At 36.3% G+C, this 26459-nt stretch overlaps 2 long non-coding RNA genes and 1 other non-coding gene across 3 annotated transcripts; all 3 read right to left on the reverse strand.

Moving 5' to 3' along the window:
* Window positions 1-3878: 3878 nt before the first annotated feature.
* Window positions 3879-3987, reverse strand: LOC112788018 (small nucleolar RNA R71). The gene has a single exon (XR_003195399.1). It is a non-coding gene; the product is annotated as a small nucleolar RNA R71 (small nucleolar RNA).
* A 2234-nt stretch (window positions 3988-6221) lies between these two features.
* On the reverse strand, window positions 6222-8001 carry LOC140182658 (uncharacterized). Its single transcript, XR_011878651.1, has 2 exons — window positions 7600-8001; window positions 6222-6418 (listed from the first exon to the last, which is right to left on the reverse strand). It is a non-coding gene; the product is annotated as an uncharacterized lncRNA (long non-coding RNA).
* Window positions 8002-9016: 1015 nt separating this feature from the next.
* LOC140182729 (uncharacterized) lies at window positions 9017-10734 on the reverse strand. Its single transcript, XR_011878808.1, has 2 exons — window positions 10395-10734; window positions 9017-9213 (listed from the first exon to the last, which is right to left on the reverse strand). It is a non-coding gene; the product is annotated as an uncharacterized lncRNA (long non-coding RNA).
* Window positions 10735-26459: the final 15725 nt, after the last annotated feature.

Below are 26459 nucleotides of genomic sequence, written 5' to 3' on the forward strand. Positions count from 1 at the left end.
GAATTACTAACTAATACTAAACCACACCGCTATATCCTACAACCTTCGCCAACCTACCCTCTATGCGACCCCACCACCACTGCCTACCTATCCTCCTCAGCACTAGACAATCATAGATAATGAAAGCAACTAAAACAGAGATAGTATTCAAATATAACAAGTAATTTAAGAAGCAAGTAGGCATATTATACAATTAGGCAAACTCAAGTAATAAAAGTAAACAAACACATAAGAGATGCATATGATGAATGCCTGTCCTATTGGCTCGTGATATCACTTGTCGGTCTATAAATGCCAATCTGACACATCCTTTCAGATGTCGCTTTTCTGCCACGCCCATGGATATAGTGCCGGGCGCACTCTATTGACCCATGGATATAGTGCCAGGCACACCCGCATGCGCAACCCAAGGGTATAGTGCTTGGCACACGCTGGCAGCAGAAAAGATTATCAATCATAATTCAAACCCAGGAAAATAATACCCTGCACACTATCAAACTTAACTCAAGGATATAGTGCCTGGCACACTCTCAACATTCAACAAGATCATCATCCCTCCATGAGTTACCACAACACTTAACCCAAGGATATAGTGCCTGACACACTCTCAACATTCAACAAGATCATCATCCCTTTTTGAGTCCTCAACTCATCACAACCACCATCAATTCATAATTTCCATTCTGAACTGATTAGTTCATCAGTTTCTCAATTCGTTGTCAGTAATCACCAAGTTCATTATTCTTCCTCCTCTCTCAACTAAACTCATCCTCAATACGCTAGAAACCTAGCCCCTCTGTTCTCTAACTTTTCGAGGTAATTCCCAGATAATTTCACCCAAGACCTTCTCTATGTTTAACATTAAAAAATAAGCCAAAAAGTCTTAAATAGGTGTCACAAAAGTTTACAAGCTTTTTGGGAAGGTGAAACAGTTAAAAACAAGATTTTTAATTGAAAAACAGGGCATGTGAGTACGCACTAGGGTGTGCGTGCGCATGCCCAGGAGGATTTTCAAAATGTGTGCGTATGCATAGGTAGTAAAATTTCCACTATGTTCATCCGCACAAGGCGTGCGAACGCCCTCAACAGAGTGCACCTTCCAACGTGTGCGTGCGCATAGGTTACAAAACTTCATTGGTTGTGTGTGCACACAGGTCATGCTAGCGCTCTCAACAGCAAGCCTTCCCCTGTGTGTGCGTGCGCAAAAAGCTGTGCGTGCGCACAGGTTCAAAAACTCACAGGGGTGCGCGTGCGCACACAAACCAGAAATCACAAATTCTGCAGCATGCACAGAATTCAGATTTTGACACCAAACTTTAAATGATCATAACTTCCTCTACAAAAATCCATTTCCTACAAAATTTATATCCATTTAAATATTTTTCACTGAACTTTATTTTAAAGTAAATTTCAACAAATTTTGAAAACTGAGACTCAAGTTATGATCCATCAAAGTTCACCAAAAATTTGTTTTTACCAAAAGTCTCAAAACCTCAATTTTACCAAAACTCCCAATCCAAGACCAAACCAATCACAACCCAAGCAATACCAAAACAACATAAAATTTCATTCCATTCCTCTCCCAACTCAACCATCCATAATATCCCAATTACACCATTCAATACCATCAAAACCCTTAATCATCAGCATCCAAAACCATCATAAACACTCATAATCATCATCAATAAACAACAACAACATCAACAACCACTAAAAATCCTCATCAATTTCAATAATCATCACGAAAGAATATCTAACATTACCCAAATTCATCAAAGTGTTTACTACTCACATTATTCTCATGAAACTCACATCCAATACAAATTGTCGCAACATTAATATTCATACTCCTTCTCAATTAATCTCAACATTAGTAACCATTATCAACATTCACTTTTCCACAATCTTCATAAACAATAATAAATCACAACATTCATCATCAATCTTCATAATCATTAATTATCAACAATCAACATCAAAATTCATATATTCCACATCCCAAAACTCTATATCATCATCACCACTATACAACTTATCTTCAAATCACCAAAATCACATACAATTAAACATACACCCAAGCATCCAATCCTATCACCAAATTTTCTTTTCTTTATTAATCTTGATCTTTTGTTTGAGTCTTTGTTCTTGTTCTTGTTTGAGTCTTTTTCGAGTTCCTTGAGTCTCTTTCCAAACATTTTTAAAGAATATTGTCTTTTGTTTGAGTCTTATGTCAATTCTTAAGTTTGGTGTCTTTTTGCATGTTCTTTGTTTTATTGGACTTCTTTGAGTTTTGTTCTTGGTGTTCCTCTTGATTTTCAAAGTTTTCTTGTTTTTCTTTTTGTTTAGATTTTAAAATTTTTAAGTTTGGTGTCCCTTTGTATTTTTCTTTAAAATTTTTGAATTCTAGTGTCTTTAGATTTAAAAATTTTAAGTTTGGTGTCTTTTGGTTGTTTTTCTCTTTCTTCATTAATTCAAAAAATAAAAAAATCTTTTCTATCTTTTTACTTTAATTTTCGAAAATTGCAACAAATTTTTCAAATTTTAATTTCAAAATCATTATCTTATCTTATCTTAGTTTAAAATTTCAAATTCAAATCTTTTAGAAAATCATATCTTTTTCAAATTACTATCTTATCTTTTTATCTTTCTTTCAAATTCAAAAATCTTATATTATTTCAAATTAAAATTTTAAAATTCAATTTCAAAATTCAAAATTTAAATTTCAAAATTTAAAATTCGAAATCAAATCTTTTTCAAAAGTCAAATTTCAAATCTTATCTCTTTCAACTCTTTCTCAAATCTTTTTCAAATTCTTATCTTATCTTTTCTAATTTCAAATTTCAAAATCAAATCCTTTTCAAATCTTTTCAATTTCTATCTTATCTTTTCTAAATTGAAATTTTAAATTCAAATCTTTTATAAACTTTTATCTTATCTTATTTTCAAATCTTTCTTAATTAGTTACTTGTTTTCTCTTTCTTCTTTTTCAAAACTTTCTAACTAATTATTCTCTCTTCTAATTTTTGAAAACTTCTTGCTTCTTTTTCTCTCTTCTTTTTTTTCAAAATTCAACAATTAAATTTGAAATCTTTTTAATTAATTAACCTTTATTTTCAAATTCAATAAATAAATAAAAAAAATAAAAATATTTTAATTCTTATTTCTCTTCTTGTTTCTTAATTTTTGAATTCTTCTTCTCTTTTATTCGAATTTTTCTTCTCTCTTCTTCTATTTATATTCTTCTTTTCTTCTCTTCCTCACATCTCACAAGGAGTCCTCTGTTCTTGAACATAGAGATTCCATTCTTCTTTCTTCTATTCTTCTTTTTCTTGTTTATGATCAGGAACAGAGATAAAGAGCCTATTATTAAACCTGATCCTAAACCTGAGAAAACTCTAAGGAAGCATTTATAAGAAGCTAAAGTACAACACTTCGGAAGAAACCTCTCAGAAATTTTTGAACAAGAAGTTGAAGGCAGGGCAGACAAAGCTAATAATGGAGAAGATGCAAGAAAGGTTCCTGGTGACTATACGATACCAACTTCTGATTTCTATCAAAGAAGTATCTCCATACCTGCCATTAGAGCTAAAAACTGGTAGCTTAAGCCTCAGTAAGTCTCTCTTCTACAACAGAATTACAAGTTTCATGGACTTTCACTAGAAGATCCACACCAGTTTTTATCTGAATTCTTGTAAATCTGTGACACTGTTATGACCAATGGAGTGGATCCTGAGGTCTACAGACTTATGCTCTTTCCCTTTACTATTAGAGAGAGAGCTAGGATATGGTTGGAATCTCAACCTAAAGAAAGCCTAGACTTTTGGGAGAAGCTGGTCAATGCTTTCTTAGCCAAATTCTTTTCACCTCAAAGGATGAGCAAAATCAGAGTGGAAGTTCAAACCTTCAGACAAAAAGAAGGTGAATCCCTCTATGAAGTTTGGGAAAGATACAAGCAACTGATCAGGAGGTGTCCTCTTGACATGCTCTCAGAATGGTCTATCCTATGTATCTTCTATGATGGTCTTTCTGAGATGTCCAAAATATCATTGGACAGTTCTGCTGGTGGATCACTCCACTTAAAGAAAACGCCTGCAGAAGCCAGAGAACTTATTGAGATGGTTGCAAACAACCAATTCATGTACACTTCTGAGAGAAACCCTGTGAAAAATAAGGTAGCTCAGAAGAGAAGAGTTCTTGAAGTAGACACTCTGAATGTTATATTGGCCCAGAACAAGATGTTGACCCAGCAGGTCAATATGATCTCTCAGCATTTGACTGGAATGTAAGCTGCAACTGGCAACACTCAAGAAGCTTCCTCTGAAGTAGAAGCTTATAATCCTGACCAAGCAACTATGGAAGAGCTGAATTACATGGGAGAATCCTATGGAAATACTTACAATCCCTCATGGAGGAACCATTCTAACCTTTCATGGAAGGATCAACAAAAGCCTCAGCAAGGCTTCAACAATAATCAAGGTGGAAGAACCCAGAATAGGTTCAATAACAGGCCACTATTCCCATCTTCTCAAGGGAATATAGAGACTCCTAAGCAGAGCCTTCTGACTTAGTAGCTATAGTCTCAAACCTCTCTAAGACCACTTATAGTTTCATAACTGAAACAAGGTCTTCCATCAGAAATTTGGAGGTACAAGTTGGTCAACTGAGCAAGAGAATCCCAAAAACTCCTCCTGATACTCTCCCTAGTAACACTGAAGTAAACCCAAGAGAAGAGTGCAAGGCCATCACCACTGAGGATGAGGCCGAATCTGGAGAAACTGAGATGGCATTGAATGCCAGTGAGGAAGCCCTTACTGGGCGTTCAACGCCCAAACTGGCAAGGAATCTGGCGTTGAACCCCAGTAAGGAAGGTCTTACTGGGCGTTCAACGCCCAACTTGGCAAAGGAACTGGCGATGAATGCCAGTGAAGGGTTGCATGATGGGCGTTCAATGCTTAAAGAATCACCAGAACTAGCATTGAACGCTAGTAATGGCATACCAACTGAGTGTTCAACACCCACTGAAGAAATTCCTACCCAAGAATTTAAGGAAGCCAAGGCTCATGTAGAGATCATAGAGGTTCCCTTGCATGCACTCCTGCAATGCATGAGTTCTGATGAATATTCATCCTCAGATGAGGATGAGGACACTAGCGAAGAGCAAGTTGCTCGGTGACGATTAGGATTTTTGCTGGTAAAGAATTTTATAAACATAATCGCGTTGTAAGTATAGTTTCTAAACTAACAAAAATTCTTTCATACAAAAGTTTTGGTTGTCACTTAAGCAAACCCAATAAAATTGATAACCGAGTATTTAAACCTCGGGTCGTCTTCTCAAGGAATTGCAGGGAAGTATGACTTATTATTGGTTATGGAAAAAGGTATATTTTTGGGTTTTAATGTATAAGATAAAAAGCAAGAATAGTAATGGCAAAGGAAATAAAATAATAACAATAAAAAGCCTTGATTAGGAGAGATTAATCAGAAGTTCTATCCTTGTTGGATTTTTCTCAAGATCAATTGATAATTGAAGGTTACTTCTACTTAGTTATCCTTGACCAAGTAAAGTAAAAGAAAGTCAAGTAAGTTGGAAGCCTACTTCTATTCACAAGTTCTAATCCTCTCCCTTGGGAAGGATTAGCGTTAGTGACTAGAGAGCCAGCCAACAATAAACCCAATTACAATTTAACTCTTGAGTAATTCAACTCAAGGGTCTCCAAATATCAATCAACTCCAAAATCAAGTTAGGATCTAACTTAGAACATCAATTAATAACAAACAATAGAAGAAGTGATAAATCTGAAATACCTCAATCGCATTAATAAAAGAAAATCAATCTAAACATAAAGAGTCCATAAACTAAATTGATAAAATAAATAAAAAGAACATTAAACCTGGAAATTGAGCAGAAATAATCCTAAATCCTTTAAGAGGAATCCTAATCTTAAATCTTAAGAGAGAGGAGAGAACCTCTCTCTCTAAAAACTACATCTAATCCTAAAAATTATGAATTATGAAAGCCTATTGATGAATGGATGCATCCCTCCACTTTATAGCCTCTAATCTGTATTTTCTGTGTAACACCCTAACCTTTAGCACGTCATGATCGTACCAAAAGTAAGGAGTTACTAACCTGTTCTCCTTATTTACTATTTAATATTGAGCCTTTAGGTCGATATCGTGTTTCAGTTTATAAGAAAATACCAGAAAATTATTTGTAGTAATTAAAATCACACAATTATTAATAATAGTAAATGCTATACAAATGAATTCAATATAAAACTCAAATACAATACCTATCCCTCTGGATAAAATAAAACTTAAAGCAACAAGGGCAAGGGAACTCTATAAAAATAACAGGAATCACAAGTTAATCTACTAGTCGTCTGCATCTTCTAACTGAATCTTCGAACCTGTGTCACTGAAAGGGTGGAAGATTTTGGGGTGAGAACAAACCACACGTTCTCAGTAGGGAATGGGAATGCCGTAAAAGTAATGAATTTAATGCAAATAATTAACTTACTTAGTAAAACTATTTTGTTAATCCTTTGGAAATACTTTTATTTCTACTTTAGATAAATAATTACTTTTCTTTAAATTTCTAAACTCAAAACAAAACTTAAATATAAAACTAGTCACATTTTCTGTCTCTCAGGCACATAGTTAATCCTCAGTCAAAAGTCAACTCGTAATCACTTTAATACACTCACAAACAAATAGTGCAAGCAAGAGATTCAATTCAATGCACAAGCAAGTCACAACAAGACAAACAATACAATCACAAAGTAATAAAACAAGCAAGCGCAATCAAATGTAAATGTGCAAACAACATGATGCATGTCTATCCCTAACGCAGGCCATGAGCTCATGTGTCGGTTGCCTACCCGCTCCCGACATTACCCGGGCACAAGTCCCAGATATGGTTTTCCAGATGCATCAGTGTGCTTATAAGTCGTACGGCCAGGCCGCATCAGTGTGACTTTAAGTCGTACGGCTAGGCCGCATCAGTGTGACTTTCCAAATCAATAAGCGTACATCTGGAAAACAGTTCTCAGTGTGTGAGCGTCCCCACTTTACATTTGGCACTAAGGCCCAAACAATGTCACATCTGCTCTCCTGTGGCAGACACTTCATTAATTAATATATTCTTTAAATCCTTGTTCTCTGCTCTCCTATGGCAGAGATTCCTTTTCTTAATAAACCGAGCTCAAATCTTTACTTAAAACAAAATCTCTCCTTAAAAGATTGGGTTTAAAACATTATATTTTTCTTAATAAATCAAACTTTAAAATAGAATAAATCTTTTCTTAACTAAATATATTTTAAATAATTTAATTTTTCAAAACCAAATCTTTTAAAATAACTTTTCAAATAAGACCTAAGATTTTATAAAATTTTGGCAGCACTTCCCCTAAAATTCGGGCTTAGCCACCCTTTTCGAGTCCCAGCTGAACTATTTTCAACCTCTTTTCAATCAAGAAATCAAATACATATTCATCAAATTCAGTCATTCCAAACAATCTTAAATTATTTACAAATACCCACTAGACTTCCATGGCATTCATAGTTTAAAACAGTTAATTTCAAAATAAAATCCCATACCTCCGTACGAAATCAAAACAACAGAAGCTCCGAAGAAGCTTTCTGATCGAACTGCTGAAGGAAAAAGCATCAGAAATCGTCTGTGCTTCCTAAAACTCCAGTTAGCCGAACTCAAGGAGAAGAGGAGCTACGTCACCATCAACTTCTACCGGATCAAAAGTGACGTCAACGTGTAGAGGAAAAGGATACAAACATTTTTATCGGATTAAATTTTTTATTGGAGTTACGGATCGCAAGAAATCGAAATCGAAAATTTGAGTGGGGTTACAGCTCCTTCATGCAACATTCGGTCTCTGCTTTTCTTATTTTCTTTCTTCTGAGTTCGGTGAAGAAAGGAACAAGGAAATTATTCATTGAGTAATAAGTTTAGCTAATGAGGTGGCTGATGGTGCTTTATAATTAGAAAAGGGGATTTGCTTAGTAATAAGATTAGGTGTCATGGTTTAATTAAATGAAAGAGAACATGTGTCATCGTTATACATATATACTTGTACATTAAGCCATGTTTCTTTTCCTTTTATTATCAAATGATTTCGTTGGAAACTTTCCTAATAATAATAATAATAATAATAAAAATTTATAAAAATTAATTTAAACTGTAACTATTAATATAGTTTCTGATAGATAATTTAAAATAATAGAATAAGTCATAATTAAATTAAATTTTATTTTTAAATTCAAAACATAAAATTTAATTTTAAAAATTTGGGTTGTTATATTCTACCCACCTTACAAAAATTTTCGTCCTCAAAAATTGATATAAGATGGAAAAGATTCATATCAACTCAATTTTCAAAAATATCAAAGAAAAGAAATAGAGAGGTGTGGCATGTTTGGTTTGCAAATGTGAAAGAAACCATATCTGATGAAAGAAGTTTGAAACAAAAAGTCTTACGGCAAATAACCAAGGAAGAGATTCACATTAGCACGAATAAGGATTATGCGTTGAAACAGAGCTAACCCCTAAACTTAACTTCTAACGTTCCCAAACCACGCAATTTACGTTACTTATTACTTCTATTGCGTCTATGATAACCCGTTAGTACTCTCATATACATAAATCATTAGCATTAAGTTGGCCAGACTTATTACCATGAGGTATGCAATGATAAGCTAACAGCATTAATCACAGACAGTCATGCATCTCAAAACTCAAACTCTTGTCATTAGGACAAGTCCTATTGCATGACAGACACTCAGAGTATGCAGTGAAGCATAATCAGTCCATTCCTAAGGCTCTAATAGGAACGAACTGCTCTGATACCATAATGTAACACCCTAACCTTTAGCACGTCATGATCGTACCAAAAGTAAGGAGTTACTAACCTGTTCTCCTAATTTACTATTTAATATTGAGCCTTTAGGTCGATATCGTGTTTCAGTTTATAAGAAAATACCAGAAAATTATTTGTAGTAATTAAAATCACACAATTATTAATAATAGTAAATGCTATACAAATGAATTCAATATAAAACTCAAATACAATACCTATCCCTCTGGATAAAATAAAACTTAAAGCAACAAGGGCGAGGGAACTCTATAAAAATAACAGGAATCACAAGTTAATCTACTAGTCGTCTGCATCTTCTAACTGAATCTTCGAACCTGTGTCACTGAAAGGGTGGAAGATTTTGGGGTGAGAACAAACCACACGTTCTCAGTAGGGAATGGGAATGCCGTAAAAGTAATGAATTTAATGCAAATAATTAACTTACTTAGTAAAACTATTTTGTTAATCCTTTGGAAATACTTTTATTTCTACTTTAGATAAATAATTACTTTTCTTTAAATTTCTAAACTCAAAACAAAACTTAAATATAAAACTAGTCACATTTTCTGTCTCTCAGGCACATAGTTAATCCTCAGTCAAAAGTCAACTCGTAATCACTTTAATACACTCACAAACAAATAGTGCAAGCAAGAGATTCAATTCAATGCACAAGCAAGTCACAACAAGACAAACAATACAATCACAAAGTAATAAAACAAGCAAGCGCAATCAAATGTAAATGTGCAAACAACATGATGCATGTCTATCCCTAACGCAGGCCATGAGCTCATGTGTCGGTTGCCTACCCGCTCCCGACATTACCCGGGCACAAGTCCCAGATATGGTTTTCCAGATGCATCAGTGTGCTTATAAGATGTACGGCCAGGCCGCATCAGTGTGACTTTAAGTCGTACGGCTAGGCCGCATCAGTGTGACTTTCCAAATCAATAAGCGTACATCTGGAAAACAGTTCTCAGTGTGTGAGCGTCCCCACTTTACATTTGGCACTAAGGCCCAAACAATGTCACATCTGCTCTCCTGTGGCAGACACTTCATTAATTAATATATTCTTTAAATCCTTGTTCTCTGCTCTCCTATGGCAGAGATTCCTTTTCTTAATAAACCGAGCTCAAATCTTTACTTAAAACAAAATCTCTCCTTAAAAGATTGGGTTTAAAACATTATATTTTTCTTAATAAATCAAACTTTAAAATAGAATAAATCTTTTCTTAACTAAATATATTTTAAATAATTTAATTTTTCAAAACCAAATCTTTTAAAATAACTTTTCAAATAAAACCTCAGATTTTATAAAATTTTGGCAGCACTTCCCCTAAAATTCGGGCTTAGCCACCCTTTTCGAGTCCCAGCTGAACTATTTTCAACCTCTTTTTAATCAAGAAATCAAATACATATTCATCAAATTCAGTCATTCCAAACAATCTTAAATTATTTACAAATACCCACTAGACTTCCATGGCATTCATAGTTTAAAACAGTTAATTTCAAAATAAAATCCCATACCTCCGTACGAAATCAAAACAACAGAAGCTCCGAAGAAGCTTTCTGATCGAACTGCTGAAGGAAAAAGCATCAGAAATCGTCTGTGCTTCCTAAAACTCCAGTTAGCCGAACTCAAGGAGAAGAGGAGCTATGTCACCATCAACTTCTACCGGATCAAAAGTGACGTCAACGTGTAGAGGAAGAGGATACAAACATTTTTATCGGATTAAATTTTTTATTGGAGTTACGGATCGCAAGAAATCGAAATCGAAAATTTGAGTGGGGTTACAGCTCTTTCATGCAACATTCGGTCTCTGCTTTTCTTATTTTCTTTCTTCTGAGTTCGGTGAAGAAAGGAACAAGGTAATTATTCATTGAGTAATAAGTTTAGCTAATGAGGTGGCTGATGGTGCTTTATAATTAGAAAAGGGGATTTGCTTAGTAATAAGATTAGGTGTGATGGTTTAATTAAATGAAAGAGAACATGTGTCATCGTTATACATATATACTTGTACATTAAGCCATGTTTCTTTTCCTTTTATTATCAAATGATTTCGTTGGAAACTTTCCTAATAATAATAATAATAATAATAATAAAAATTTATAAAAATTAATTTAAACTGTAACTATCAATATAGTTTCTGATAGATAATTCAAAATAATAGAATAAGTCATAATTAAATTAAATTTTATTTTTAAATTCAAAACATAAAATTTAATTTTAAAAATTTGGGTTGTTATATTCTGGGCCAAGAACTGGGTCAGAAACAACCCAGAATTCGCTGGTTTTGAATTCAAACACGCTGGTTTTTTTGCCACTGCGATGCGTCCGCGTAGATCACGCATTCGTGTCACTTATCGTCAGGGCAACTATGACAAATTATATATCAAATCGAAGCCCCAGACGTTAGCTTTCCAACGCAACTGGAACCGCATCATTTGGACCTCTGTAGCTAAAGTTATAGTCATTTGAGTGCGAAGAGGTCAGGCTGACAGCTTTGCAGTTCCTTCAACTTCTTGTATTCCTTCCATTTTTTGCATGCTTCATTTCCATCCTCTAAGCCATTCCTGTCCTATAAACTCTGAAATCACTTAACACACATATCAAGGCATCTAATGGTAATAAGAGAGAATTAATATTAGCAAATTAAGACCAAAGAAACATATTTTCAGTCATAGCACAAAATCAGGAAGGAAAATATAAAACCATGCAAATAGTATGAATAAGTGGGTAAAGAGTTGATAAAAATCACTCAATTGAGCACAAGATAAACCATAAAATAGTGGTTTATCACTCGGTACCTAGGAGCTCTCATGAAGTTGAATACTATGTTATTTGGTACAAAACCTTTGGAGGAAGAACTTCCAGTGCTTACTAAAGAACTCAATGCATTGGTACAGTAGAAGCTACCTTAAAAGCTTCCGGATCCCAGACACTTCGTAATTCCTTGAACCATAGGCACCAGGACCTTTGAGAAGGCTCTGTGTGACCTAGGGTTAAGCATCAACCTTATGCCACTCTCTGTAATGGAGAAGTTAGGAATCTTTGAGGTACAAGTTGTAAATATCTCACTGGAGATGGCAGACAAATCAATGAAGAAAGCATATGGCTTAGTAGAGGATGTATTGGTAAAGGTTGCAAACTTCATAATCTTAGATATTGGAGAAGATGGGGATGAATCCATCATCCTTGGAAGACCTTTCCTAGCCACTGCCAATGATATCATTGATGTAGCTAAGAGAGAACTGATTTTACAACTTGGGGAGGATCACATCTTGTTCAAGATGCCTCACCCCAACTCTCCCTCTGAGTAAAGAGAGATAACTGTGCAGCACTTAGTGTTCCAACCATCTCTTTCAGCGCAGAGCTTTACTAAGCCCGTAAACATCAATTCTAAGTTTGGTGTTGGGCAGCCATCAACAAGCATTGAGAACATAGGTACTAAGAAGAAAGTACTTAAAAGCTGGAGGGACAAAAAAGTCCCCACTGAAGGCCTCTCACAGCATGAGAGTTGTCTTTACCAAGAAGCCAATCATACCACATACAGTGAGTCGTGTCTTGTCTCTAGAGCATGTGGAGCTCATTCATGAGAAGACAGGAAGAGAATTCACTGTAAGGGTTGAAATTCTGAGCCCATATCAACCTCCGTAAGGAGCTAACCGTCAAGCTAGTGACATTAAAGAAGCCCTTTTTGGGAGGCAACACAACCCTATTTAGTTATTTCTATTCCTTAAATTTGTTTAATTTAGTTATTTCTTTAGATTCATGATCATATGCAGTAGTGAAAATAGAGACAGAAAGGTTCAGCATTGAAAATAGAACACTCTGGATAGAGTGTCTTGCTAGCGTTGAACGCCAGCCAGGAAGCACTGGCTGGGCATTCAACCCCCCAATTGGCAGCATAGCTGGCGTTGAACGCCAGCCAAGAGCATAATGCTGGGCTTTCAACGCCATGAAGAAGGGCAGGGAATCTGAATTCCCTAGCTTCTCAGGACCAATAGGTAACACAACATCTTTACTTACCCCACTTCTTCACTCTTCTTTTTCACACTTCCTTATACACTCTTCCCTATAAACACTAGCCCAATTACATCCATATCACTTCTCCAAAACCATCAGAACTCCCACCAACCCCCACCCACTTCAAAATCAAATTTCGCTCCCATTTACCCTACCCATGACCGAACCCTAACCAAGCCCACTCCTATAAATACCCCCTCTTACTAACCCTTCATACACACATTTCATACACTCTAAAGCCCCCTTGGCCAAATTACTTTTCGCCTTCTATCTCCATCTATTTTCTTCTTCTTCTACTCCATTCTTTTCTTTTATTTATTTTTGCTTGAGGACAAGTAAAGCTTTTAAGTTTGGTGTGGGAAAAGCATTGCTTTTTGCTTTCCATTACCACTTATGGCACCCAAGGTTGGAGAACCCTCTAGAAAGTGGAAAAGAACGGCCATAGCCGCCACTTCCGAATCTTGGAAGATAGAGAGATTCATCACCAAATCCCACCAAGACCACTTCTATGAAGTAGTGGCAGAGAAGAGAGTGATCCTGAGGTCCCTTTTAGGCTTAAGAAGAATGAGTATCCGAAAATCCGAAGAGAGATCCGGAGAAGAGGTTAGAATGTCCTAACCAATCCCATCCAAGAGGTTGGGATCTTAATGGTGCAAGAGTTCTATGCTAATGTATGGGTCACAAAAAACTATGAGATTAGTGTGAACCCAAATCCCAAGAATTGGAGCACCATGGTCCGAGGGAGAATCTTGGACTTTAGAACGGAAAGTGTGAGGTTGGTGTTCAACTAGCCTTTGATGTAAGGAGACCCACATCCTTACACTAGAAGAGTTAACTTTGATCAAATACAGGATCAAGTGCTTGCAGACATCTGTGTGGAAGGAGCACAGTGGAAAAGGGATTCCCAAGGCAAGCCCATTCAACTAAGAAGGGTTAACCTCAAGCCCATAGCTAGAGGATGGTTGGAATTCATCCAAAGCTCTATCATCCCCACTTACAATCGATCAGAAGTGGCCATAGACTAATCCATCATGATTCATTGCATCATGATTGGGAGTGAGGTGGAAGTACATGAGGTGATAACTCAAGAATTGTACAAGATAGTTGAAAAGCCTTCCACCAAAGCAAGATTAGCTTTACCTCACCTTATTTGTCACCTAGGCAATTCAGTTGAAATTGTCATAGGGGGTGACATCTTCATTGAGGAGGACAAGTGATGACTGGGAATTTGCACAACATAAATTCTTTTGGCAAATGTACCGAATCGCCAAGTAATAACTCACTGTTGAGTGAGGTCGATCCCATAGGGATTGATGGATTAAGCAACTTTAGTTAGGTGATCTATCTAATCAAGCAAATATTTGATGGTTTTGTGCAATTGAATGAACAATATTGTGATTCACAAAGAAAGCAAATGAGCGGAAAGTAAATTGCTGAAGAATAAAGAGCATGAAAGTAAATTGTGAAAGATAAATGGCGGAAACTTAAATGACAAGAAACTAAAGAGTAAAAATTTAAATGGAAAGAAAATAAAAGCAAGAATGTAAATGGCTATGAAAAGTAAGTTGCATGAATTGTAAATGGGTTCGGGGCACTCGAAATCAAAGAAAACAGGAAATTCAAAGTAATTAAAAGGAAGAAAGATAATGGGTATGATTCATTAGGAATTGGAGATATCATAATCCATCAGGAATCAATGGGTCACAACTTCATTCTCAATCATATGAAGTAGATCTATGGAGGATTGCAGAATTGAATCCCAGTTCCTTGGCGATTCAATTTCTCTTAACACAATCAATTGCCAATTCCTTGATCTAATTGTTCATGAGAAGAGGTTAAGTTCAATTCTCTAATCCATAAGCCACACAAGTTCTCAGGATCTCAATTCAAACCAGGAATTCATTGATCAAGAGAGTTGTGAGGGAAAGAGCTTCAAACTGAATTCTATGATCCTTCTCCCAAGGCTCACATAGAGATTCAAATAGATCAAAACCCCCTTCCAGTAGTGAATAGAAGAAGAAATTTGAAATTACAACAGAGCTCATCTCCCCAATGATTGGGGTTTAATTAATTATCGCTCTAAGAACAATTGTAGGAAATTGAAATTGCATGAAAATAAACTAAGCCTTAATACAAGCAAAAAATGGAAAGTTGTAGAATGTAAAATTGTATAAAACTAAGAGTCCTAAACTAAGCTCTTTGGAGTCCCTTCCAGTGTCTCCTTTTCAAGTTCAAAAACTCTCCTATATATACTATTCTTCTCATCTTCAAATGAGTCTTCAAGTACTTGGATGTGGGCTTTTGGCCTTAGTTGAAGCAAGTTAGGAGTGGCTCTTTATGAAGTTAATGCACTAACGCTCTCATACTTGCATGAGTGCCCTTGGAACTGGCATTGGCACTGACGTTAATAGCATTGCTAACGCCATAATTCTCTTCCAAGATGGCGTTAACACTGGCGTTAAGACACTAACGTTGCCATTAACGCTGCCCTCAAACCCATTCTGGCGTTGCTACTGGTGTTAACATACTAATGTGGCCACTAATGCTCTTTTTGTTGTGCGTACGCACACTGTCCCGTGCGTAGGCACACTAGCCAAATTTCCAGCCCCAACTTTGTGCAATGATCGAAGATGTTAACACTACAAGAAAAATGGCCTATGGCCACGCTTTTTTTGCCACACTTTAAAAGCGTGGCCAAAAGTGGTCAATGGCCACGCTTTTGTGAGGGTGGCGATTGAATAGAGATTTGGCCACGTTTTTTCTCGCCACGGTTCAAAAGCGTGGCAAAAAGGGTCAATGGCCACACTTTTGTAAAAGTAGCAATTGATTAGAGATACGGCCACGTTTTTTTTCTGCCACGCTTCAAAAGCGTGGCCATAGAGAGAAACAAAAATGTTTTGAAAGCGTGGCGAAAGGGTTTCATTATGGTAGCGTTTATAAAGCGTGGCCATATCCTGGTACTTTTTTGGCACGCTTTAAAAGCGTGGCCAAAAGTTTTTTTTATTAAAAAAAAACCCTAATTACCCAGCCCCCAACCCAATAACCCTCAAACTTGGCCATCCGAATGCTTCGATCGAGACTCTCTCACTCTCAACTCTTACCGTCACTCTCATCAATGGCAACCCAAGAAGAGCTAAGAACCCTACCGTCACCAGAACCGCCCTCGCTGTGCCGTTAGCCTCCCCTCCACCTCGTCTCCTCGTCGCCTCTGCCCTAGCATCCAACAGCGTCAGCGTCATTAGCCTCTTACCGTCTACTCGTCGTTACGCTATTAGCCTCTTACCGTCTCCTCCTCGGCTACCTGCTCGCTAGAGGACAGCAACATCTTCCCGACAGTGCGACTCCATCTGTGACTGAAGGGCGGCATGGGAGGGTTCGGATCGCTGCTTTGAGGGCGGAAATGTAGGCCGGGAAAAAAAAGACGAACAATTTTGATGCTTGTAGGGACATGAGTGGGAGAAGGCTGAGGCACGTGAACGCGGAGAGAGGCTGGAGGAGTGGAAGGAGGCGGAGGAGGAGCGGTGGCTGGAGAAGGTTGCAGAAAAGTTTCTGAAGTAGCAGATGAAGAAAGGTAAGAAGGTTGCTGGCGATGGAGAAGTTCACAAGTATGTTGCCAAGTATAGAGAAGAGTATGAGCGCTGTGTCGCTGAGGTTGCAGAGTCTATGAAGGAGGCTTTGAAGTCTCTCAATGGTAAGAGAAAGGCTTCTGAAGCTGCACTGGAGAAAGCTGATTCCAAGAAGTTGAAGATATGGTAAATTCCTACTTTCTTCTTTGGATCTTTTTTGTCTACTTGTTTATGTGTAGAATGATTGCGTGATAACTACGCTTGGATGTTTGAATTTGGATTTGGTTTTGATTTTGTATTCTGGTGATTTGGAAAAGGAAATTATTTATTGATAATCTGATATTTATATTTATGGTTTTTTGAATTTTCTAGAATCAGGAAGAGAAAATTGAATGAAAGTGATAGTGACTTAATTCATCAGCTCTAAATTCTTATCGATAGTGTAGAAATTTTCATGGAACAGTTTGCTGTGTATAATTATATGCAGAGCTCATCCATAAAAATTTCAACCCGAACCAAACATACCCTGAGAATTAATTGGTAGTCAATCCTCGTTTAGTGAACTTACAGTCATGTTTCAGGTTGGAGCAATGAACATCTCAGTATTGAGAAGTGTTTGGCAAATGTTCTGGCTATGCGAGAACTGGGATGGTGAAGTTAGTGTCTGCAATCAACTTGCTAATAGCCTTATACAATTGGAAGACAGGTTTGATGATTTCATTCAAAAGTTGAAAGAAGCTGGATGCAACTTGCTCTTAGTGTGATTGAAGCACCCACTTACAATGAGGAAGATAATGACCTTGAATTTGAAAACTTGTCCTGGAATGGATCAGATATGGGTAAGTTTACATTCCCAGCTACTGAACTGGTTACATTTTGCTCAATGCAGTTGGTTCACATGATTTATTGTTACATCATCTATAGTTTTAAGAATCATTCTCTCTTTTATGAACTCATTTTCCAAAGTATTCTAAACTTTTCAGCTTCTATAGGTTAAAGAAAACTTGCAAGAGTCTTGGTCTTTGGTTAAGAATCACCTTCTTCATCCTACTCCATATTAATCAACCACACGAGAATACTACTTTTTCAGGAATATAATCATGATTCATGAGTGCATAAAAAAAGATCATTTCTGTAATTGTAGTAAGTTGTAGATAAGCTCGAATAACCTGCAATATTAAAGTAATAATTAAGTGTGTTCAGCACTGCTGAAACAATGTAAAATCATCTAACTAGCCCATATATTCGTACGGATCATTAGATCTTGTCTTATGTTTAGGCTGTTCTTATCTTAATTCTGCCTAATTGAAAGGAAAAAAACAGTTGAGGAGAGAAAAATTTAAAGCATAATCATGTATAATTGAGTGGTTAGGTTCTGTTATTGTCAAAAGATTCTTTCCATTTATATCTTGAATTTTTTAAGACCAATGAAAATGTTGAGGCTTGACCTACACACATGTTTTTGGTCTCTAAATGCAAGTTCCAGGTTCTATCTACTCCAGTTTTTAGACATTGACATATTCTGTCTACTTATTGTATTGGATTAACATACATGTGATATATGAAGTTTGACCCAGGCCAACTATATATATAATATAGTAGAATAAGAAAGAAGATCTATTTGCCAGGCTGGATTGTCTCCATAGAAGTGGAATTTCGTTAGAATCACTCACTGAACCACTCTCTCTAATTATGTGACCAATGCAAGTTTAACTGATTGCTTGCTTGCTCCTCTTGACCTACATCATTAATTTTGATATCAGTCCTCTAATTTATCTTATGAATGGATCTAAACTTTGTTCTCACTTTTATCATCTCTACATGTATATATTCATTTCCTTTGATGCATGCAGAAGCAGCACTATACTCACCATACTCTCTTCTAAGAGTAGCTAGCTTCATGCGACTATCCCTGGTAGGAGCAACATGGTCATGTTACTGTATAAATTGGTAGGGAAAAAAGGAAGCATATGAATGGATTTTATTACTATAGTTGAACATATTTGGATTTTTTTTTTGTACCCAATTCTTATTCTGATGCCTGTACCTTTATCTAATATTTGTTTGGTGGATATATAGACTTTCATAAGAATAATTGAGTTGGTGAGATAGGTTGATTTTTAGCTATAATAGCTGAATGGCATCAATATCTTTAAACTTCATACAATACTCTTGTAATAATCAATTTTTGTGTATTATTAAATATTAATTACAAGCTATGTGATCTTGCACAGTTGCTATATCTGGAATAATTACAAAAGCATGGTGAGTTTCATGGGTCAGAAATGTAAATCCTAATGCCTAGTTGTCTACACATTGGTTGAATAGTAATCAACTAATCACTTAGTAAAGTGCTATTTAAACTTTAAAGATGACAGAGTTAAAGGGTTACATTTATGTGACATTATATCTAACTTTCATCACCTTATTTTGGCAAGAATAGAGAATGCGTTCACATTGATTTAGTGAATAATTACCAATAAAATTTATTTGTTAAAAAATAATTTAATTTATACTAAAAAATATTAAAAATATTTATAATAGAGTCTTGACAAACAAATTCTCAATTCATTTTTACTATTTTATTTTTGGCAGAATTTTTGTGTGTATTGATTGTATAGAGTTAGTGTAGTTTGTGTTTTTGAACAATTTAGTGTAGTTAGTGTACTTATTGCTTGTAAATTGTAGTGGCATTATAGCTTGTAGGTATTAATTAAAATTGAAGGGATGGGAGTCCATAAAGGTTGAAGTTGAAAGGAAAATAGAACTGGGTCCTAATGCATTTTCCCATCAGGTTCTTGGCCTCATATCTTTTCTTGTTTCTTATTCTGTATTCAGTCCACCTTTCATGGTTGTTTGTTTGTTTGTTTATGCAGTTGTGCTAGACCTTAACTTGAGTTCTCAGCTTTTTTTATTGAAATCTTCACACAACAAACAAGCATTCAATAATTGAGGAACCTGTTTCTAGCATGGGAGTTTGTCTGAGTGCCCAAGTTAAAGTTGAGAGACCCTACAGCACTGGTATTCCTTCCTTAATTCTCTTCTTCTTTCCTATGACCCTTTTAAGTGGAAATGCCTTTTACAATATTTGAGTTTGGATATTTGTGCTTACATGTATATCATCCAAGTTTGTCCTTTTATTCTCTTTCTAAGCTTTTGGGCAGAGCTTTGACAAAAAGGATTCAAACTGTATTGTGGAGATGCGTGCAAACACAGGAAAAGCGTGAATTTACAATTTCAAGAATTTTATTCTTTAATCTTCTTTTAAAGTTTTTTTACAAGATAACACATGCTTTGGTTTGCGACTTTGAGTAATAGGCTAAAAGAAAATAAAGCTAGTGTTGTTTAGAATGGAAAGTGAAGCTTCAAAATAATTTATCAATTTTGTATCTGTTTTTGCCATCTTTTGCAGGTAAAAAAGTTCACAAATGTTTCTGAAACAATTATGTATGATCTAAAGGAAGGAAGTTTAAGAGGGCTAGAGGAAGGAGGAATAGCAAAGGACTTAGGATTTAAGTTGTATTGTTTCTGTATATTTCTTCAGTTTTTAGTTTTGGAATTTGAACTCGAGATTTATTTTGTATTTGAGTATTAGTTTTTTAATGTATAAAACAATTATAGCAAAAATTATGTATGTCACTAATTATTATTTGATTTGTCTTGTAATAAAAATTGCATACTATATTTATAAGTTTGGTAACAAAAAAGAACTGAAAAATTTATATTTTGTATCGACGAAGGTAAAAATCAGTAAAAGGATTTTTTTTTATTTTATAAGGCTATTGCCACGCTTTTAAAGCGTGGCCGTACCTTTGGATATGGCCACGCTTTTAAAGCGTGGCCGTACCTCTAGATATGGCCACGCTTTAAAAGAGTGGCCATATCTCGCTATCGCCATGCCTCAAAAGCGTGGCCATATCTCTCTTTATCGCCACGCTTTGAAAGAGTGGCCATATCTCTCTCTATCGCCATGCTTCAAAAGCGTGGCCATATCTCCCACATACGGCCACGCTTCAAAGGGTGGCCATTTGTAAAAAGCGTGGCAAAAGAAAAAGCATGGCGGTAGCTCAAAAAGCGTGGCGAAAAGCTATCGCCACGCTTTTTTCAGCTTTTCGCCACGTTTTAAAAGCGTGGCAATAGAGCTGTTTTCTTGTAGTGTAGTGTGCTAACATTGGTGGCGTTAGCACACTAATGTTGGCACCTTCCACCTTATGTAGTGGCGTTGTGGTGCACGAATCCCCACACTCCGTACAGCTATACCAGCAAGTGCATTGGGTCATCCAAGTAATACCTGAGTGATTCAGGGTCGATCCCACGAGGATTGTGGTTTGAAGCAAGCTATGGTTATCTTACAGGTCTTAGTCAGGTAAAATCAGAAGGTTGTTGGTTTGATGTTGTGAGAGGAATAATGTATAAATTAAAAGCAGTAATAGGAACATGGTTAAGGATTGGAGTTGCGTTGTCTTTCTGAATTAACTCTGGAATTACTGTCTTCTTTGCTTGTGAGCGATCTCTTCAATGGCAGGCTGTAAGTGATTAACGCCTTTATTGAGAGGTCGTCAATACCCCTTCGGATTTGAACCCCAGGGTTAGTGTGGATCCATCTCTGCTTGAGCGTGAAGCACATACAGTCCATTCTCCTTAATGATTCTACTCAAAACGCCACAGACAAGGTCGGATCTTCTGGATCGAAGAATGCTGCATCTTTGGGTTTTAGCCTCTACCAAAGAGACCCTAATCTCCCCAAAAATTGGCTGAATTGGTGTCTCGAGAAGTCCCCAACGAAATCGTGGATTAGCCGTCTGAGAGGTGTATAAACATAGCTGGCGGTTCAATGCTTTCCACTGAAGTATTCACATGAACCCAAGTAGATGCGGGTGTTTGTCAGGCACGTTTGGCTTAGTATGATGAACAGAGTTGATTGAAACTGATCATCCCATTCAACATGTTAAAGAGCAAGTATACATCTTAGAATTAATCAAACACAGATCGAAGAAGAAACAGTAATACTTTTATTAATTCATAGGACTCAGCCGGGCTCCTTGATGAACGGAAGATTCATGGTTTAGAATTCACAATAAATTCTCGTTGCAAGTATAGTTTCTAAACCAAGCAATAATCCTTTCATACAAAAACTTGTTTGTCACTTAAGCAAACCCAATAAAATTGAAAACCGAAGTATTGAAACCTCGGGTCGTCTCTCAAGAAATTGCAGGAAAGTATGATTTATTATTGGTTATGGAAAAGGGTATATTTTTTGGTTTTTGAAATAAGGAAACAGGAAAATAAATTGGCAATAATTAAAGTAAATTAATAATTATGAAAAACTCTTGGCAAGGTATGAGAACTGGAAATCCCATCCTAGTTATCCTTATCAGGTGTGATGAGAGTTGTTATTGCTCTCACTTAGTTAACCCTTACTAAATAAAGAAAAGTCAAGTGGACTAACTAATTTGATTTCTCAAGTCCTAGTCAACTCCTATGGAAAGACTAGCTTTAGAGGGATCCAAATCAATCAGCACTTTCCAATTTTTAATCAACAGCTGAGTTTGACAACTTAAGTGTCACCACTTACTCAACCAAAGCCAAAAGGGAGAAAAATCTAAATTATTTATATCATAATTAGAAGAAAGCAATCATAAATCTAAAATATCTCAAATTGCATTAAATAAAGAAATCAAATCTAACATGGAGAGTTCATAAACCAAATTGGGAAAATAAACAATTAAAGTAATAGAATAAATAAAAGTAGAAGAGAAACCTAAATTAAAGGAACATTGAACTTGGAATTGAGAAGCAACCCTAAAACTAAGAGAAATCCTAATCCTAAAACCTAAGAGAGAGGAGAGAGCCTCTCTCTCTCTCTCTAAAACTACATCTAAAACCTAAAATTGTGAAATATGAAAGTTGTTTCCTTGAATGAATTGATTCCCCCACTTTATAGCCTCTAATTTGTGTTTTCTGGGACGAGAACTAGGTCAAAACGCGGCCCGAAATCACCCCCAGCATTTTCTGTTAATTTTACAGATCGCGCTTGTCACACATACACGTCGGTCACGCGTGCGCGTCATTTGGCGAATTTCCTTGTCACGCGTACGCGTCGTCCACGTGTGCGCGTCAATTGGAGATTTTTCTTGCCTGACGTGTACGCATCGCTCGTGCTTTTTGCTCGGCGCGCATTCGCATCATCTATGTGTGCATGTCACTTGTATTCTGTGCGAGGCACGCGTCCGCATCGTCCATGCGTGCGCGTCGCTGCCATTTTCTTCAAAACTCAATTTTGTGCGTTCCTTCCATTTTTGCATGTTTCCTTTCTATCCTCTAGGCCATTCCTGCCCTATAAACTCTGAAATCACTTAACACACATATCAAGGCATCGAATGGTAATAAAGGATAATTAAAATTGACAGTTTAAAGGCCTAGGAAACATGTTTTCAATCATAGAACAAAAATAGGAAGGAAAATGTAAAACCATGCAATTAGTATGAATAAGTGTATGAAAGATTGATAAAATCCACTCAATTGAATACAAGATAAACCATAAAATAGTGGTTTATCAACCTCCCCACACTTAAACATTAGCATGTCCTCATGCTGAGCTCAAGAGAAGCTATAAAAGAGTGAAGAGGAATGGTAAAACTTATGAAATGCAACCTATCTATATAAATACAACTAAATGAAAAATGTTTCTACCTACTTGGTTTAAAAGTGAATAAATTCTCCAAGAATAAATATAAACTGAATTCCACTAATTCAAATTATAAAATAAAGTACAAGTGAACTTGCAAGAAGAAAGTAGCTCATGAAAGCCGGGAACAAGGAATCGAGCACCGAACCCTCACTGGAAGTGTATACACTCTAATCGCTCAGGTGTTTAAGGTTCGATCTCTCAGAATTCTCTACTAATCTTGCTTTCTAAGGCTTGCTCTTCTTCTACCAATCAACAAAAGTTTAATGCACAGATACACATATCAAGAAGTCTTTTAAGGGTTGTAATGGGGTTAGGATCAATGTAGGATTGTATTTGGCCAAGTGGACTAAAATCTGAATCCTTAATTAACTTAAACTTTCCACCTAACTTTAGACAATCCATGTAATCATAATACCACATCTAACTATCCATTAACTATGTTTTCCACATATTCATGCATCCTAATTTTGAGTATAGTACATATGCATTGCTTTCACCATTTACTTCGGGGCATTTTTGTCCTCTTTTATTATTTGCTCTTTTTCTTTTCTTTTCTCCTTTATTTATCTTTTTTTAATATATATGCCTCTTTTTTTCTTTTGTTTTTCTCAATGCATATGATTAAATTATTGAATGCATGAATATGTTCTAAACATTTCTTTCACATTTTTAGAAAATTCTAACATACTCAATTCTCAAAACAAATATTTCCAAACCCACTTTCTCCACACTTAATTCATAAGAACTCTCACTAGTCTAAGCTAACCTAGGATTCAAATTAAGGACATTATTGTTTTCCGCTTAGAGTTAATGATGTGCTAAAGTAAAGAATAAAAGGGGTAAAATAGGCTCAAATTGGTTTGCAAAGGATAATGAAAGGTTAAGGCCATATGGGTATGTAAGTTTAGTGAAACAAGGCCTCAATCACATAAGTGCATGCATACATTAAACAATGGAAATATAGAATCAAGCAAGACAAAGATCAAAATTTTAGAGAGAACAACACACAACAAAAATAAAATATTGGTTGATAAAATGCAACCAATCAAATAAGCTCAAAAATCTCACAGGTTTTGTGTGTTCGAGCTTTAAACCATGTTCCAGTATAATATTCCTTCAAATAAGTTTAATAAAAAGTTTTAATTTAAATTAGTGAAATATTCTAAAATATTTCTTGAAAAAGAAAATATTACTTCAACCAAGTAGTGGTAAAATATGCACAAAATGTAACAAACATGCAATCAATCATGCAAAAGCAACAATCAACTAACAAAGAAAATTTAAACATTGGTGTTGAGACAGGAAGGTACTAACCTACGAAGATCGGTATCGACCTCCCCACACTTAAAGATTTCACCGTCCACGGTGCATGCGAAGATGTGCAAGTGGACGGGTGGCTCCAACTGACGCTTTTCTCCAAGAATTATGTAGATGGACTTGTTTATTGCCCCATTGAAATGTTTTCTATTTCCCTTCCTCGGTGGCCATCCTGAAAGAAGAGGAAAAAGAAGAAAAGTAACCCAAAAACAAAGATAGGAAACAATTTAAAATTTGGTTGGGTTAATGCCAAATGATGAGAGTCTCAATTACATGGTAGCTAGAACATGCAAGTGAGAAAATAGTAGAAGCACATGGCAAATAAAGAGTGCAAAAATTTGTAACAATGGGGAAGAGAGTGTGGGTAATGCAAGAAAATATAAATTCATGTCAATGCAAAAGGGATACAGATAACATAAAAGATTAGCAGTGATAGATAAATAATATCATCCAACAGTGTAAAACAAGTCACTAAGCACCAAAATAATAGCAGAAAAGATACAACAGTTGAAAAAGAAAATTTAACACCAATGGAAAAATAATAAATTTAGAAAAGAAAATAAAAATATGCACAAAATTAAAATGCAATGAATGAAAGTATGCAAATAAATTAAATAAAATAGAATGGAAGTGAAGAAGGATGAGAAGTTAAAGAGATGAAGAAGAAGAAAGTAAGAAAGGAAGAAGAAAGAAGGAGAAAGGAGAGAAGAAAAAGAGAAGAATGGAATCTGCGAAGCGACACGTAAGCATCGCCCATGCGTACGCGTGGGTGTGCAAAAGAAGAGGCGACGCGTAAGCATCGTTCATGCTTACGCATGGTTGAGCAAGAATCCTAGTGACACGTAAGCGTCGTTCACGCGTACGCGTGACCACTGGTTGTGCTAAACGCACAATACCAGCACCAAGGCAGCATAACTCTCGGCCTAATCACCCATTGACGCTGATCTGGCAATCCACGCATACGCGTCACTGACGCTTTCGCGTGGGGTGACTAAAATACGGGTGACGCGCACGCGTCACCCACGCGTACGCGTGGGTTGGCTGGTGCGCAAGGCACCCTTCCTGCACAGCTCCCGCATGACTTTCTGTAAGGTTTAGCGTCGCATGTGACGCGTGCGCGTGGTTCACGCGCACATGTGGGATGTACTTTTCTCTTTTTTTTTATATGCAGTATGCAGAATGCAAAATGCAGATGCTGATGCAGATATTATAAATAAACACTAAGAAAAATAGAATAAAATAAAATTAAGAATAAAACGAAATAAAATAAAACTAAGACTGAAAAAGAACGATTATACCATGGTGGGTTGTCTTCCACCTAGCACTTTTAGTTAAAGTCCTTAAGTTGGACATTTGGGGAGCTCCTTGTCATGGAGGCTTGTGCTTGAACTCATCCAGGAATCCCCACCAGTGTTTGTAATTCCAATAGCCTCCGGGCTCCCAAACTAGACACGTAAAGCCTTCGAGCAAGCTAAAGCAGGTGTTCAGGTCCTAGGGGTGTTAATTATCAGAATGAATTCCAGGATCCCAAACCTTGCTTATGTACGGTCTTCTTGTTGACCATCTTCGTTCCAACCGAGTGATAAGTAATTTGAATTCTCATTGAGATACCCAAACATCTTCCGAGACCTATACAATTTAGTATTCTTCCAACCATGATACTTCAGCCGTGAGCTTTCTACCACAATGAACCTAGGATTGTGTTGCCAACTACTAACCATCTCCCTCTTACTCTTATAGCCACAAAGAGCTCTAAGTTGCACATCCGTCTCAAGAAAAGCATATTCAAGTGGGCTAATTAAGCTTAGAGATGAGATATTTACCCACTTGAATGAAGGGATGGATGGTGGTGGCTTTGGGGGAGAGGTCTCCAACAACCTTGGCAAGGTGATCTCCAGCTCCATTCCCTTGGGCTCTTCTTTGACAACTTCCACCTCTTTGCAAGCTTCTTCAATATCAACCTCTTCCTCTTGGTAGCTTTCTTCCAATTC

The sequence above is a fragment of the Arachis hypogaea genome, chromosome 20 (assembly GCF_003086295.3).
Source record: "Arachis hypogaea cultivar Tifrunner chromosome 20, arahy.Tifrunner.gnm2.J5K5, whole genome shotgun sequence".
NCBI classification, from domain to species: Eukaryota; Viridiplantae; Streptophyta; class Magnoliopsida; order Fabales; family Fabaceae; genus Arachis; species Arachis hypogaea.